The sequence below is a fragment of the Eriocheir sinensis genome, chromosome 30 (genome assembly GCF_024679095.1).
Source record: "Eriocheir sinensis breed Jianghai 21 chromosome 30, ASM2467909v1, whole genome shotgun sequence".
Lineage (NCBI taxonomy): Eukaryota > Metazoa > Arthropoda > Malacostraca > Decapoda > Varunidae > Eriocheir > Eriocheir sinensis.
The window spans coordinates 8,774,218-8,788,781 of NC_066538.1; positions in this window are offsets into that span (position 1 = coordinate 8,774,218).

Consider the following 14,564-nt stretch of genomic DNA (forward strand, 5'->3'; position numbering starts at 1 on the left):
ACTTAACTCTACACACTTAAAGTTAATTCACTCTGCTCTGAGCTCTGTTTTTCCGTACGCATTCCCTACACGGTCTTTTGACTGATTGATTGATAGTTTATTGTTGCAGGTAAACAACAAAGGAGAAGGGAGGAACATGCCATCCCAACCCCCAGGCAGTACATAGTGTGATTATACAACTAGTCATACATGTGAAGGTGGCACCATGAAACGAAGAAAGACACAATGGCAGGAGACAAGTGCTAAAAAAATATTAAAGGGATTGATGAAGTCAAGCGAGTGAACATTTGAACTTGGTCTTCTGTTTTACTTTCCTTTGTTTCCTTTACTTAAGCCTACTTAGGTCTTTCTGCATTTACCTTTTCTATCCTTTAGTTTGTTTTCTACTATTACACTTGTTCTTTTCATTTATCTTTTACTGCTGTATTTTTTTCTCCTTGGAGGAATAATACACTGTATTCTTCTTACAAGCACACTGCTGATGCCGCGGCTGCCTTGTGATTGGCTGGCACGTTTTGCTTAAGCGATCTGGATTCTCTCAAGGATTATATACTATAAGGATAGCTCACTAAGTATTTGGTTTACCCACAATGCACCGTGGATGACGTCACACAAGTACACAAATGGTGCTGGGCGGGAAACTGATTCACTTCACTGTGTTGTCACCGCAGCGTGTTCAGTGAAAATGGTGATTTGTGCTGTACATGGGTGTTGCAGTGGCTCAACCTATATAATAAGGATAGCTTACTAAGCATTTGTTTTACCCACAATGCACCGCGTATTTACAATCTGGTTCACTCTCTCCATATAAAATGTATTAGAAAACCATTACTTATTAATCTTGTCACTCATTCATATCAGATTTTGCGCTTTTTTTTATAACTAAGGATATGTAATCAAATTAGGCAGCTGTTGAGTTGGCAAATAGTATACAGTTATATAAATATTTGAGAAATATGTTATTAAAAAGGTACTAAGAAATGTTGCTGTCTACCATATATCGATACTTACGTTTTCTCAAACTTCATTAACATTTATTTTTTACAACTTTGCAGGGGTAACTAATCTTGCCATCAAAATAGCGAACACACACACACACACACACACACACACACACACACACATATATATATATATATATATATATATATATATATATATATATATATATATATATATATATATATATATATATATATATATATATATATATATATATATATATCCCTTTATATATTTAGGCCATATTAACTGGATATAATTTTCCTGAACCAACAATACTTCAGTTAATATATATATATATATATATATATATATATATATATATATATATATATATATATATATATATATATATATATATATATATAGTGTTGTGCTGGAAGCTACCCCCGGCGACCATAGGCCTCTATAAGGCTCACGTACAAGCGAGCAAAGGGGCGGGGAAGGCAGGCCGTCCGCGCCACGGGCGCGGCCAGGCGCCAGGCAGGAAGTGTTGCCAACTCGCATATATTTTTGCTACATGTTCTTGTATGATCTGAAATATACTGTAATATTCTAGACTGTACTGTTCTGGATATATATAGGAGAAGAGGGCGAGAGAGAGTCAGTCCCAGTCATAGTAAGCTAGTGGTAAGTGAAGAGTCAGAGTGAAGTGTACTACTAAAGAAGAATATTAAACTACAGAAACTGTGCAAAGTGTTTACATATCTCCCTCCCACGGAGTCTCCTGACGGCGACACGGAACCCAAGTAACACGTCCGGCATAACACTGGTGTCAGGAGTGTAGGCATTTGTTTTTCGCCATGGAGACTCGTTCCCAAGCTGCCCAGAGGGACATGTTGACTGAACTTTTGGAAGCCTTGAGACTACAGGGGGAGAAACAAGAAAGAGCACTCCAAGAACTCAAAGAACAACAAGAAAGAGCACAGCAACAACAAGAAGGAACACTCCAAGAACTCAAAGAACAGCTAGAAGATCGCTTCACAGGATTACAGCTACAGCTAAAAGCAGTACAAGATGGAAGTGAGTCAGTGCGAAGAGAAATGACTGATGTAACCACGAACTTGGGACAACGCCTGATAGAAGTGGAGAAAGAACACACAAATCTTCAACAAGAGATGGAGGTGGTACGGGAGACGACACCAAAAGACATATTAGAAGTGCAAGGAAAGGTGAACCGTACTGAACAGGCAGTTTGTGACGTAAGTGACAGAGTGAAGGCCCTTGAAGACTGCTTGGCTGGAAACGGACAGCCAGTGCCTGCAGGGGCTAGTGGTACCCAAGATGCTTCTCCTACGCAAGTCCGGGGTAGTTTGAGCCCTGTTTCGCCTGAGTTTATCCCCGCAAGAAGTTCCGCCAGCCCCATGGGTCTGCTGGGTTCGCCTGTTAGAAAGAAGCCTCAGGAGTTTGATGGCAAGGTCTCCTGGGAGGCTTACCGCGCTCAGTTTGAGCTGTTGGCAGCTCGGAACGGATGGGATGACCAAGAGTGCGCGGTACAGCTGGCCACTAGCCTGAAAGGAGCGGCGCTGGAGGTCCTTGCTCAGCTCGACAATGCGACAAAGGGCAGCTACAGCGGGCTGGCACAGGCGCTGGAGCAACGATATGGGACCAAGCACCAGAACGAGCTCTTCAGGGTTAGGTTCAGAACCCGCAACAGGAGGCGCGGCGAGTCTCTTCAGGAACTCGCTCAGGACCTTGAGAGCATGGCGCACAAGGCATACCCAGGTGCCACCCCTGACCTGCTGACGGTTTTGCTGCGTGATCAATTCATCGATGCCCTGGACAGCCCTCAGCTGAAGATACAAATGAAGCAAGCTAAGCCAACATCAATGCAGGAAGCTCTGGCACGTGCCATGGAGTTTGAGTCCTTTGTTAGGTCTAGCTTGTCAAGCTTCAGGGACGACTCGACTTCTGGCTTTAGGGCACGAAAGGGCGCTGTCAGCGACACAGACAGGTTCCAAGGAAAGTGCTGGTACTGCGAGAAGGTTGGGCACAAGGAGAACGAATGCTATAAGAGGAAGAAGGAATATGAAGGTGGCGCTAAGAAGAAGCCCAGGGAAGGACCCAAGTGCTGGACCTGTGGAGAAAAGGGCACTGGAAGAATGAGTGTCGGAAAATGTGCCCCAACGAGGGACCACCACTCAGGAAACTAAGAAGGACTGGTTCTCGGGGTCAACGACCAGTCTGTCCTGTACATGCCCCGAAGATATCAGTGTGCAGGAGAACCACCATGACAAGCTGCCAAGTGGAGGGCAAGGTTGACGGAGTGTTGTGGCCTGTGGTCGTCGACACAGGCTCGGAACGCACATTGGTGCGGCCTGACGTGGTGAGTCATCGTCGGCTTCCTAAGACGCCGCATCGACTGTGCGGAGTCACAGGACACTACGCAGAGCTCAGAGGCCCAGTGGACGTGAAGTTTGAGCTCGGAGGAAAGGAAGAGTTCCTCTGTGTACGTGGCCGACATGGATGACCCTGCATCCTAGGTATGGATTATCTTGTCTCCCACAGGTGCAGGCTGGACTTCCGCTAAGCAGCTGACTGTAAGAGGAAGGAGGTGCCACTGACGACTGTGAACAAGGAAGACCTGCCAGTGACGGTCAAGCGCACCACCATTATTCCTCCGAGGTCGGAGATGCTGTTACCCTGTCAAATTACAGGTGCCCCCTAGCCTGTGTGTGGTAGAGAGTGAAGTCGATGCCCGGTAGAAAACAGGGTGATTGTAGGCAGTTCTTTGGTAGTCCCTGCTGCAGGGGAAGTGCCTGTCGTGGTGGCCATTGTCTCCTTCAGCCCAAAGAAAATAAAACAAGGGACCATGGTGGGGTTGTGCCAAGAGATCGACCAGAAACCAGAACCTGTGTCTGCAGGAGAACCCTGACGAAGCCCAGGAGGAGCTGCCTGACTACCTGTGCGACCTGTTTGACAGGAGCTCCAAGTGTCTAGAGGAACCCCAAGTGGAACAGCTCAGGAGCTTCTCGTGAGAAATGCAGATGTGTTTTCCACAGGAGACCTGGACTTGGGGTGTACGGACCTGGTAGAGCACCACATCGACACAGGTAGCCACCGCCCAGTGAAGCAAGCTCCTCGAAGGATGGCACCAGCCCGTCGCAAGGAGATGGATGAGGTAATGGATGATCTCCGGCAACAAGGGTTAATCGAGCGGTCCAGCAGCCCGTGGGCGTCTGCTGTAGTGCTCGTCAGGAAAAAGGACGGTTCCCTCAGGTGCTGCGTGGACTACCGAGCCCTCAACGATCTCACCATCAAGTTCATACCCACTCCCACGGATCGACGACACGCTCGACGCCTTGGTGGGCTCCAAGTGGTTTTCAACACTGGATATGAAGTCTGGGTATCACCAAGTCAAAATGGCGGAACAGGACAAAGAAAACAGCCTTCCTACGGTCAAGGCCTGTGGCAGTTTAAGGTCATGCCCTTTGGCCTGTGCAACGCGCCGCCACGTTTGAGCGGCTGATGGAGAGGGTGCTGGAGGGACTTCACTGGAAGACGGCACTCATCTACCTCGACGACGTGATTGTCTTTGGCCAGACCTTCGAGCAGGAGATGGAAAGGCTATCAGGGTTTTCGCCCGGTTTAGAGCTGCACACCTTAAGCTCAGCCCGAAGAAATGCTGTCTGTTCCAAAAGGAGGTCAATACTTGGGACACATCGTGAGCGAGGCTGGAGTACGCACTGATCCTGAGAAGGTGGCTGCGGTAAGGGACTGGCCGACACCCACCAACGTGAAGGAGCTGCGGAGCTTCCTCAGGTTGTGCTCATACTACCGCAGGTTTGTGAAAGGCTTCGCTACGATTGCTGCACCACTGCACCTCCTGACGAAGAAGGGGCAAGTTTGAGTGGACAGCGGAAACTCAGGTTGCCTTTGAGAAGCTCAAGGAGGCCCTCATCAGCTCGCCCGTACTCACCTACCCAGACCCCTCTAAGCCTTTTATACTGGATTGTGATGCCAGTGATGAGGGATTGGTGGAGTGCTGTCCCAGGCATGTGCCGACATGGAACGGTTGTGGCCTACTTCAGCAAGAAGCTCACCCCAGCCGAGAAAAACTATTGCGTGACCCGGAAAGAACTCCTGGCAGTAGTCAAGAGCCTTGACTTTTCCATGCTTACCTGTACGGTGCAACTTTCACCATCCGCACAGATCACGCTGCATTGCGGTGGCTGAAGTCACTGAAAACCCTGAGGGCCAGCTTGCTCGCTGGATAGGTAAACTAGAGCAGCATCACTACACTATTGTGCACCGATCTGGACTAACACACGGTAACGCGGACAGCTTGAGCCGCCCATGCCTACCGGAGTGTCAACATTGCCTCCAGAGGAAGCGTCCAGAATATGTGCCGCCGCACTACAGTGGAACAGACAGCGGAGGTGCCATGGGAAGACTTGGGAAAACTGGCGGGAGGACCGAGATCTGAGACCAATTATGGAGTGGCTGAGTCAGTCGTCAACGCGACCTGGGTGGGAAGTAATCTCGAGAGAAAGCCCTACCACCAAGAATTACTGGACTCAGTGGGACACTCTTCGGATAGACGACGGGGTGTTGCAGCGACGCTGGGTCTCTCATGATGGTCTTGACCACTACTGGTCCACAGTGTTACCTGTGAAGTCCAGGAAGGCGTCTTGAAAGAAATGCACGACAACATCACTAGCGGACACCTAGGGGTAAAGAAGACACTGAGTCGCCTGCGCCAAAGGTTCTACTGGGTTGGCATGAGGAAGGACGTGGAAGAATGGTGTCACGCGCGTGTGAGGTGTGCTGTGCAAAGAAGGGCCCCAGAAGCGTCACCGTGCCCCACTGCAACTATACCAGGTTGGAGCCCCCATGGAACGGGTGGCAGTGGATATAGCAGGACCCTTGCCTCTGACGACGAACGGAAATAGGTACATCTGTCACAATGGATTACTTCACCAAGTGGCCGGAAGCCTACGCCATCCCTGATCAGGAAGCCACTACCATCGCCAAGGTTTTGGTGGAGAGTTCTTCTGTCGCTTCGGTGTGCCTAACGAGCTCCATTCCGACCAGGAAGGAATTTTGAGTCAACAGTCCTTGCTGAGTGCTGCAAGCTTCTGGGTATCAAGAAGACCCGGACCACCCTCTGCACCCACAGTCAGATGGAATGGTGGAGAGGTTTAATGGTGGACGTTGGGCCAGGAGTTGGCCAAGCAGTGCAACAATGATCAGTCTTCATGGGATCAGAAGCTGCCTGCGCTTCTCATAGCCTACAGGTCTGCCGCCACGAGACTACGGGGTATTCACCGGCAAAGCTGATGTTTGGACGTGAGCTGCGATTGCCGGTGGACTACTGACAGGAAGGCCTCCTGGGAAAGCCTTCCAAGGGACGCTCAGTTTTGCCCGTCAACTAGAGGAACGGCTGGAAGGGTGCACCATCAAGTCCGTGGTGCCTTGAAGTTCTCCAGAGGCCATGAAGCGCGGTTACAATATGAGGGCAAGCCACGTTGACTTCAAGGAAGGAGACCGAGTCTGGCTTTACAACCCGCAGAGGAAGAAAGGACAGTCTCCGAAGTTACAGAGCCCTGGGAAGGCCCTTACACTGTGCTAGAACGCCTCTCCGACGTGACTTACCGAATCCGGAGAACGGAAAAGACCAAGCCGAAAGTTGTCACGTCAACCGCCTATGGAGGTACCACGGTCCGGAAACTACACCTGGAACAACTACAGACACCCACCAGCCGACGAAAACGCAAGGACGTCCAGGACCGAGAGGAGGTCGACGACGACGTAGGCCTCCTGGCCCTTTCAGCCGAGGAGATAACCTCCGGCTTCGGCAGATGTTCCAGGGACACCCAAGAAGCGGACGACGACGAGGCGCACCAAGAGACAGACGCGCAGGAGGCAACGAACAGAAGACAGAGACAACGCAGGCGTCCACAGCGATACGACGATTATTATGTTTTGATTAATTCTCTTATGTTTGTACATAGTTAAGTGTGTGTTGTGCTGGAAGCTTCCCCCGGCGACCATAGGCCTCTAGAAGGCTCCCGGAGAAACGAGCAAAGGGGCGGGGAGGAAGGCGAGCCGTCCGCGCCTGAGGCGCGGCCAGGCGCCAGGCGGGAAGTGTTGCCAACTCGCATATATTTTTGCTACATGTTCTTGTATGATCTGAAATATACTGTAATATTCTAGACTGTACTGTTCTGGATATATATAGGAGAAGAGGGCGAGAGAGAGTCAGTCCCAGTCATAGTAAGCTAGTGGTAAGTGAAGAGTCAGAGTGAAGTGTACTACTAAGGAAGAATATTAAACTACAGAAACTGTGCAAAGTGTTTACATATCTCCCTCCCACGGAGTCTCCTGATACACCTGTAAATAAAATAAATTATCTTAATACTATGATAATACTATATTGCCGTTTTTTCCCAAGACCCTCAGCATTATCAGAAAAACCCTCGCCGCGAACATCGGGCTGGAACAACAACGATATTACAACAATACAACTATCTATCTTCTGTCGATATTTCATGCTGACTGCTCTTCTGGGCGCGCTGGTGCGGGCCTCCTGTAGTGACTGGCAGAGAAGTCGGCATGAAATATCTATAGAAAGAATAAATATGGGAATATAGGCAATATTTATGGTCAGAACAGCAGGGCAAACTGAAACGATGTTCTGCCTCATACCGAGGAAGTCATAGATTTAGTCGAGAGAGGAGATAATTAGGAGCTTTCCTTTGACCGATTTTGAGTAAAGGACTAGACCGAGGATGTCAGTGTACGGGTAAAGGTGCTTCAGCTGAGTGTAGTTGAAAAAAGCTTGGGACAGGAGATAACTACTTTGCATAGAGTTGAGAAAGATGAAGACCCGAATCTGACTCAGTTCACATGCCGGGCGTTGAAAGGACACCTTCCTAGGCGTTCACAAAAATTAAGCCGCCATTCGGAAAAATCCAATAGTAAGGTCATGAACACTTGTCAATATCCATTTGGACCCCAGCCCCAATCGTCAATTCCCCTGAGTTACCTCTATCAAAAGAAGCACGGAAGGCACGAGTCATCGGCGCAAGAATGGGATAGGGAGAGTTCGTTTTGGAAAAGTTAATCATCAATTTTATAATCATTTCACTATAAGAGGAAATCAACCTAGAACAGAGCGCCTTATGAAGAATTACACGCACTACTGTTATTTTATTCTGAATTTGAAGAACAGTTCACACCACTACAGGTTCAATGACAGATGCGATCAGAATTATAATATTACACTTTTTAATATTACATGCAGTACCAGAAAACGGCTGACAATAGCAACAAAAAAGTGAATATATATATATAAGCCCGCTATATAAGCTCCCATAAAAGAAAATAGTAATAGAGTAGCGTGAGATAGGTCCAGTGGATATATGCACCTCAGTAGGTATATATATATATATATATACTCATACAGCCATATACAATATATAGCCTATATATATATCCATATATATATATATATCTTGTATGTATATATATAAGACCTCATTTGGGATACATTTCTGCGAATAATAGCTAATTTGGAGATGGTCAATTCCATTTCATTATTATTGCCTGTACTCTATAATAACTGTGACTCAAGCTCTCATTCCTGCCATTACTATGACCCTTAATTATTGAAATCATCTTAGCTTATTATTATTATTATTACTTGTATCCTCGCCGTTGTATTATTATTATGTTCTGTGCCTCTGTTTATTCGAATCTTTTAGGTATATATTCCGGTTTACCAAATTTATATCATCCTCTATGCAGTACATGAGCACTTCCATCTTGTGCTCGGTCAGAAGGCCTTCGTCACAATCAATGGCAAGTATCCTCAGCCCTAATCATTTTTTTCATCCACCGAACAGAGTCTCAGACTCTCTATCCTTCAGTACGACTGTTATTTAAGCCATAGAAGGATCAAAAGTGACATTGGACCCCTAATAAACAGGTGAGCAATGTCTTTTTTCCTGAGCTGACGGACAGTCCAACAGGCGACGATTAAACAATTACTTTTGCCCTGCACGTGCGTTTAAATCCTCTTGCACTTCCCTGGCCAGTTACCATTGCAACACCCAGCGACGATGCTGCATCTGGAACGAGAATTCGAGCATGCTCGACCTTCATTGTAATCTTGGTGACTGATGAAGTCCTCAAAAGCCCCTCCCGTGAGGAAGCAAAGCCCATTCCATTTTTGGCTGTGGCAGCGTTTTCAGACTGGAAGTGAATTTCCATGTGTCGGCACTCAGCTTCAACTTTTACTGTAGAACTCTTCTTCTCTGATATCGCAGTGATATTACAAAAATGTCAGCCTAAATTTGGTGTTTGTTGGGCAATGCACAACGTTCGCTGTCATGTCCCTCTGATATATTCCAGATATTTTTCTTTGGTTCATGTCAACATTTCTCGACTTATTAATATTAAGAACTTTGGCATGTACAGCGCCAAGGCAAATATATTTAGCTCACAGTAATTCTATTGGAAAGCAAACAAATCTTATACCGGCGAACATAAATGCATGCATTTATGGTATGAAAAAATATCTATCATTACTTTGCATGAAAAGATGTTGATCAAATCAGGACCGAATAGCTGAGCGTCCTTTAGCTAAGGTTGACCAAGACTGAACGGTTTTGGGATGAGAGCATACAGGGGTGAGACAGCTCATGGCATGAACAACGATCACATTAAACTACAAATGATCCTGTCTGATCCATGACGCCTGCAGCGCACATCTGGCAGTTTGGGATTGCCAGGATAAAGCTAGCTTGTGTGTACAATTCATCAGATAAAAAAAATGACTATCAGTGAAATCCTCCTCTCTAGGCAGCCCCCCACTACCTGACACATCTCCTGCTTTAGTCCATGTTGTTTATTATGAGATCCTGGCCTTAATTATGCCGACAAGCCTGCAGCATCTAGATTGTGACTACCATGTACAAAGTGTGAATAAAAGATAGTGATGAACATTCCCAAGTAAAACCTTTTTTAAATGAAGATAGTGCGAACAGCTTTTCACTAATACGCTTGTGCTTGGATCATATGTTCATTGTTTACGATTATTCTTGATTCGCTAAAATGGACTAGAGGTCATGGCCAACTGAAGAAAGTTAGATGTCACGTACTCTTAAGAAAAAAGACCGAAAAGACTGAACTCTAATTTCGTGAGAGGATGGTCAAATAAAAGAACCTTTAAAGTACAGTTTTTATTCTGAGATTTTTCTGATTGGCCCTGAAACATTTAACTTTAACGTCAGGAAGACCTAAGCTCAGTCTCATGAATAGGCTATGATTTCCATAAAAAGGTCATCCATTACTAAGCCCATCTAGATAAGAAAATGGCTCAACCAAAACAACTTAACATGACACCATTATTGCTAGAATTGCCGCGCTTTATCAATTATAGCCTAGCATCTGACATCGCTGGGGTTTTGTATTTCTGTTTCACAGGTACGGGTCGTCCAATGAAACTCGAGCACAGCTTGTGTCAGACCTGATACACCCATAGCCTGCTATATATATTCCAGCAGCTATATAGCTAACGAGCTCTGAGGAGTAAATATAGGTAGACATATATATATACATCAACAGGTATATCGCCAACCACCATATACGCCCTTATACTTTACCATATATATATATATAGTCACCATGCCGTATATATATATATGCCGTATATATACCTATAGGAGATTATAGCTATGCCCAATATGCAGCCACTGTCCCAGTATATATATACACTCATATATAACCCTATAGTCCATACGTCGATCATATATATATATATATATATACTGCGACCGGTATATGCGCTGAGGTTTATGGGGCGTGGATATATATGACGTCATAGTTTGAGCCCCCCCCGAAAAAAAAAAAAATATATATATATATCATAGCGCCAGTTCAGGGGTGACTATTTTTTAAGTTGGTAATTAGCGGCACCTGCAAGTTAATGCGGGGCACAGGCCCAGGGTCAGGCAGGCGTGTGATCCCATCAACTTGTGAACTTTTATTGAGTTAATGTGTGTTCACTGACTGACATCCTCAAATGACCTATATATATGTGGGGATGACAGGGCATGTTGAAGTGATATGATTTATATATATAAAAGGCACCTTTGCTTTATACCTTCCATTACCTATTGCATATAAACCCAGCTATATGGAGTATATATATATTATGTATATACTATATATATCCTGGATGGAGGTAGTGATATATATACTCCCCGGCTCGCGTTTGCGACATGGGTTCGCGCAAGGGCACACACACACACACGATGCACAGCAGCCTGGTGTTGATGGGGAGCCTGACCACATGGACGCACACACACACTATTGCTGAGGGCAATAAATGTTCTGTGCAGCTTCTTTGCATACCTCAGTTCTTCCCAGGTCAGGACAGGGGTCGCTTTGCATGTCTCGATTATAAGCCTCGGGCATCCCTTCCTAATTTAATTTAAATACTTATTGTGGTTGTTTTGCTATCACATATGTTATTTAGTGATGCCTAACACCTCGTGGCGTGTTTAAGTTTTGCGGAGGAGTGCAAAACACACCACTAGAAATACTACAGGTCAGGCCAAAACGCACATGTCTTCGCATGTTTCCGATAATGACATTGGTACAAGATGAAATGAGAACTGTGCCCAGGAAATGGCTATTACGCTCTATCAAAGGAAGATGACAGTTTAACCCACACCAGAACAAACGGAGTTTCAGGCTGAAGTGGCGGCTTCTTCATATGAACTCATCGTTATATTTTTGGGCCAAGAAGAGACAGAGACAGAGACACAGAGACACAAGAACAGAGAGACAGAAAGACACAGAGAGACAGACAGAGAGAGAGAGAGAGACAGAAAGACACAGAGAGATAGACCGAGAGAGAGAGAGAGAGAGAGAGAGAGAGAGAGAGAGAGAGAGAGAGAGAGAGAGAGAGAGAGAGAGAGAGAGAGAGAGAGAGAGAGAGAGAGAGAGAGAGAGAGAGAGAGAGAGAGAGAGAGAGAGAGAGAGAGAGAGAGAGAGAGAGAGAGAGAGAGACAGAGATTTACATAGATTTACATAGAAAATCAGACCACACAGACCCCATGGTCCAGACTTCGGTGTACAATGTCCTGTCCTAAATCTAAGTGATTTACATTAACTGTCAGATGGCTCCAAAACGTTGCTTTTCTTCTACTCTGAAGCAATAATATTAAGTTCAAAGGGAGTGACGGTCGAGCTTGTTTTAAGTTGAGCTTCAATCGTGTTACACTGGACCACTGATGGTGGGAGCTTATTCATTCTCGCACTACAACGTTGGTGAAGAAAAAATTTGGTGCAGTCTGAATTTACTTGTCTACATTTGAGTTTTGTGCCATTGTTCCTCGTTCGCAAAGTGTCATCGATCATAAACAATTTTGATCTGTCTACTATTCGTGAAAGTAGTATTAAGTATTAAAACATTCGATCAATTTTCCTCCAGAGTAAAGCGACGTTTCAAGAGAGAACATGTTGCAGGGTGGAAAGCCTTTCTTCCATAGGATTTGTTGCGCAAGGAAGGGATCGCTTTTTGTTGCTCGACGCTGAACACCTTCTAGTTTAGCAATGTCCTTTGCATGGTGGGGAGACCAAAACTGTACCGCATATTCCAGCGCGGGTCTGACTTCAAACTATTGTAGAGCAGTGGAAGTATTGGCATCTTTATTTTGAAATAAAAAGTTTCTTTTAATGAAGAACATTCTGTTCGTTTTTATTTGCTGCATCGATGGCATTGATGTGAGAATTTGAGTTTGATGCGATTTAATCCCCAGATCCTTAAACGCATTGAACACCTGTGAGTTTAACGCCGCGTATTTCGTAACGAACTTCTTATTTTTTGTTCCAACTTGAAGGACCTGGCACTTGTCTACGTTAAAGGGCGTCTTCCATTTATCCGACCAAGCTGAAATTTTGTGCAAATCCTCATGGAGGCTTTGCCTGTCTTCGTCAGTGAGAACCGAGTTACCAATCTTTGTGTCGTCTGCAAATTTACTAATGCGATTATTGAGTCCAACATTCACGTCGTTGATGTAAATAATGAAGAGCACTGGGCCAAGAACCGAGCCCTGAGGGACGCCACTAGTGACCGGCGCCCACTCTGAGTTAAATCCGTCAATCACTACTCTTTGTTGTCTGTTGCTCAACCAATTCGCGATCCATTGGTTTACTTGACCGTCAATGCCTATTTGATTTAATTTATAAAGTAATTTATGATGTGGGACTTTATCAAACGCTTTCTGGAAATCAAGATAGACTACGTCCACTGATTTGGTTACGTCATACATTGAGAAGAGATCGTAATAAAAGGTCAGTAGGTTTGACAGGCAGGATCTTTTGTTACGGAAGCCATGTTGTGAATCCCCAATTAATGAGTGGCTTTCGAGGTAACTCACAATTTTGTCTCTAATGGGTCGGTAGTTACCTGGTATTTTTTTGTCTCCTTTCTTAAAAATCGGTGTCACGTTAGCCTTTTTCCAATCTGAAGGGACGATGCCTTGTCGCAAGGACATATTGAATACGGTAGTGAGGGAGGAGAGTATTTCGCTCTTTGTTTCTTTAAGCAGTATAGGATATACTTTGTCGGGTCCGGGACTTTTATTTGTTTTAAGTGAATGGAGAGCTTTAAGGACTTCATCGGTTGTTATTTCAAAATTAGGCAATGCATGCTCGAGATTTACAATAGTACTGGTGTTGTTGGAAGCGAGAAGAAGACTGTTAGTATTAAACACCGAGGAAAAGTAATTGTTTAAGAGGTTTGCAATGTGTTGGCTGTCAGTCACTAGTGCACCGTCGCTGTTTGTTAAAGGTCCAATACCACTTTTGATCGCCTTTCTGTTGTTTATGTAGCTGAAGAAAGATTTCGGATTATTTTTACAGTTGGCTGCAATATTTTCTTCATATCTACGCTTTGCCTGACGTACTAGTCTTTTTACTCGTCGCCTGGCATCATTATAAAGTCTAATGTTTTCGGGCGTGCTTTGTTCTTTCTTTAACCTGTAAAACAATTTTCTCTCATTGACTGATTGTTTAATTTCGCTATTAAACCACGGTGGGCTTTTATTAGTGTTAATTCGCTTCTCGCACAAGGGGACGAATGTGTTCTGCTGAGTGAGTAAGTGATTTTTAAGGCTTAGCCAGGCTTCATCTACGTTGTCGTCTTCTGATAGTTGTATTTCTGTTAGTTTTTGTTGGATTTCTACGAAGTTAGCTCTTTTGAAATTGGGCACCTTTTCTTTATTTTCAGTCACTGATGGTTGAGCTTTAATGTGGACGCGCACTAATTTACGATCGCAAGAAACGAGGTGTTCTCCTACCGTGACACTACTGACTAGGTTATCTTGGGTCGTTATAACAAGGTCGAGTATATTATTTTGTCGAGTTGGCTCAGAAACCATTTGGCTTAGATAATTTTCTTCTAGAAATTCGATCATTCTATGTGACTCGCCTTCTGTACCTGACAGTGTCGCCCAGTCGATATGGGGGAGGTTAAAGTCTCCTAATATCAGTGAGTCGTTGTTATTAAATGACTGCCTTAAGACGCTGTACATTTCAAGGTCGTCATC